Below are 3,879 nucleotides of genomic sequence, written 5' to 3' on the forward strand. Positions count from 1 at the left end.
GCAGTGGGCAGAAATAAAGGGGTGGGGAAATGAGTGTGATTGGGGTACATGATGTGAAACTCACAAAGAATCAATAAAGATATTTTTAAGAGCTATTTTACCAAAATCAATCTACAAATTTAATACAATCCCCATTAAAATTACAAACAAATCTTTACAGACCTTGAAAGAACAATATTCTTCTTCATATGGAAAAAACAAAATAGCATCCAAGGAAACAGCATCCTTGATTTTAAGCACTACTACAGAATTATAATAAGAAAACTGCATGTTACTGGCATAAAGCAGACAGATTGATTGATAGCATTGAATCAAAGGCCCGGACATAAATATGCACACCTATGGACGCCTGATTTTTGTTAAAGAAGCCAGAAATATACAATCAAAAAGAGAAAGGATCTGGTCTAAGTGGATGTCTACATGTAGCAGAATCCAAATAGATCCACATCTATCACCTTGCACAAATTCAAGTCTAGTTGCATCAAGACCTCAAAATAAAAGCAGATACGCTGAACTTCATAGAATAGAAAGGGAAGAACAGTCAGAGAAACATTTGAACAGGAGACAATATCCTAAACAGAACACCTATACCACAAACACTAATATCAACTATTAATAAATGGGTCTTCATGACACTTAAAAGCTTCTGTAAAGTAAAGGACACCATCAATATGATAAAACAACTGCCTACATAGATGGAAAAGACGTTCAATAACTTCATATCTAACCGAGGCCTAGCATCCCAAATAGATAAAGAGTTCAAGTAACTAAATAATCCAATTAAAAATGTAGTGCAGATCTAAACAGAGAATTCTCATCATGTGAATTTCAAATGGCCAGGAAGCTCATAAAGAAATGCTCAACATCCTTAGTTATCAGGGAAATGCTTATCAAAACGACTCTGAGAGTCCATTTTTCATCTGTCCAAATGGTTAAGATAAAAAACTCAAGTGACAGCACATGCTGATAAGATAGAGCAAGGGGAACACTCCTCCTTTGCTGGTTGGGAGTGCAAACTTGTGCAACCACTTTGCAAATCAATATGGCAGTTTCTCAGAAAATTAGGACTCAATATACCTCAGGAATCAGCTATACTCCTCGTGGGCATATGCTCAAAAGATGCTCCGTCATACCACAAGGACACTTGCTCAGCCATGTTCATAGAAGATTTATTCATAATTACTAAAAACAGAAAACAACCTAGACACCCTTCAACAAAAGAATAAAGAAAATGTGCTACATTTACACAATGGAATACTATAGATCTATTAATAGCAATGGCACAGTGAAATTTGCAGGGAAACAGATGGAATAAGATAAGATCATCCTGAGTGAGGTAACCTAGACTCAGAAAGACAAACATGGCATGTACTTATTAGCCATAAGTACAAGAATACTATGCTACAATTTGCATGCTCAAAGAAGCTAAGTGAAAAGGATGGCCTAAAGTGGGCACCTGAATCTGAGAAGAGGAAATAGAATAGACTTTGGATGTCTTCCAAACTCTTTTGCCGAAACCAGGATTAACCAGGCATTAAAATCAATTAAATAAAAAAAAATTTTTTTCTCAATCTATACTCTAAATATATATAAAATACTAGCAAAAATATTCAAGGTAATATCAAAGCAATTATTGATTTTAAATTAACTTTTTTAAACAAGGTCAAAGCATAAGTGTGCCATATTTTTGTCTTTGATAAATGTGGGGTGGGGCATTACGTCTTGACAAATGTTGGTGAGAACTGTTGCTAAAGGTTAAGAGCAACCGAAAAGAAATTTTGTGAAACAACTGCAAACCATCTATTTAAAAAGTAACCTAGAACCCTGCACAGATATAGCCCAAGGCAGCTCAGTATCCAAGTGGGTTCCATAGTAAGGGAAGAGAGACTGTCTCAGATATGAACTTAGTGGCTGGCTCTTTGATCACCTTCCCCTGAGGTGCGGGGGTGGAAGGCAGCCTTACCAGGCCACAGAGGAAGACAATGCAGCCAGTCCTGATAAAACTGGATAGGGTAGGGTCCGAGGGAAGGGGAGGAGGATCTCCCCTATCAGTGGACTTGGAGAGCGGCATGGGAGGAGCTGAAGAAGGGAGAGTGAGATTGGGAGGGAATGAGGGAGGGGAGGGCGCTATCGTGGGATACAATGTGAATAAACTGTAATTAATATAAAAAATTAAAATTAAAAATAAAGTAATGCCAAAGGAGTTTCCTGCTACTGGTACAGGGTGATGCGGTTGTTACTGGGCCAGGGTCTCCTGAAGCATAAACTCATAGGACATGTTCTTAGTGTTCATTTAGGATATCTCAAGGTATTAGTGAAATCACCAGATGGCCAAGATGCTTTGACAGGATGAAAGCCACTAGGAGGGCAATTTAATAAACAGCTACTTTGCTAGTACCTTTGCACATCAGATGAGCAAGAGGAAGACTCTAGTCAAGGAGTCTTGACAATATTTTCAGCTTATCTAGGTGGCTAATTCAACCAGCTGACAAAACTCCCATGCTCAACTTGGTTAATCTTAGAAAGACAAGGTGCTTATTATCTGCTGAAGTTCTGTATTGACCTTTTAAGAATGATGGGTAAGTAAAAACTGAATACCACACAAAGTATATTATTTGCATCCTTAACATTTGACTAAATCATTTTGGTTCCTGATTTAGACCATATAAGCCTTGACAAAGTCAGAAAGGGATTCCTAAGGACAAAGGGTCCAAAAGCTGGAAAAGACAAGGAAGTGAGGGGAGTTATGTTCATCAGCCACCAATTTTGATTATACAAAAGAGAAATGCAGCCTCGAAAGATGGAGGAGAGAGTATAAAATACCAGAAAGGTTGACACTAGGAGCAGGATGTTCTGGGTGGCCCTGGAGTCAGGGGAGGTTCTGCTGGAACCATGAGTGCTGCGGATGTGTTGAACCCTCTACTTGTGTCTGTACAGGATGATAATCATAGACATGCTGGACCAGGCAACAAGCACAGAAAAAAAGATTTCTGAGCATACCACCAATGCTGTATAGAGTGAGTCACTGATTTCATTACGTCCAACAATAGAGCAGTATCCAAAATCTCGTTTTCTTGTTGTGTTTTTGCCATTCCTATTGATAAATGTATGCACAGAGAAAGTCAAATTTATTGATGTATCTAAGATCCAGAGAAAAGAAATGGAGCAGCCAATATACGTTTTAGCATTATGATTCTTCCAGCAGGATTCCCTGGGACTGATTGTCATGGCCTGGAACACACTCAAAAGGCAGATGGTGCCAATGGACAAATTCCTGAAAAATCCTTGAAAATATAGAAGGAGCTTGCAGGGAAAATCATTCAAGAACTGCTTCAACCCAAAAGCTGCCATTGTTTGAGGAATTCCTGAAGAGAGAATGATCAAGGCATTGACCCCCATCAAGTGCATAAGAATCAAATCTGTGGGCTTTAGTGTGCATTGTTTGTAGTAAAGGGTTGCATAGTAGAAAATAAGGGAGAAATTTCCCAGAAGTCCAATTGTAGTTTGTGATAAGAAAATTATTCTGATGGCCAGATTCCAGAAATCCATTCTATTCTTATGCATAATTTTCTTGAGATTATGGTCATGACTACCTCTCTGTTCAAAATAAATAAAAATAAATACATATAAATAGTGGAATAAAAGGACACCTTAAATTTGTGGAACATGTAGAGGCTAAAACAGAGTCAGGAAATCAAGGCCAACGTACACAATACAAAATACCTCATTACAAAAATTTTGATAGGAAGCAAATTAACTTACATAAGTCTTCACTATGGACATATGATGGATAGACAGCAATCAAGTTCTTTCAAAAAAATGAAACATTCAGGATGATGTAATGTTGGCTTGTGAAAAGCAGTAAAAAAGTAACATCTC

General features: G+C 37.8%; 1 pseudogene; it reads right to left on the reverse strand.

Moving 5' to 3' along the window:
* Positions 1-2,634: 2,634 nt before the first annotated feature.
* On the reverse strand, positions 2,635-3,564 carry LOC129687365 (vomeronasal type-1 receptor 4-like; annotated as a pseudogene).
* Between the last annotated feature and the right edge of the window lie 315 nt (positions 3,565-3,879).

Source organism: Psammomys obesus, unplaced genomic scaffold (assembly GCF_907164565.1).
Source record: "Psammomys obesus unplaced genomic scaffold, mPsaObe1.curated_primary_1811, whole genome shotgun sequence".
Classification (NCBI taxonomy): domain Eukaryota; kingdom Metazoa; phylum Chordata; class Mammalia; order Rodentia; family Muridae; genus Psammomys; species Psammomys obesus.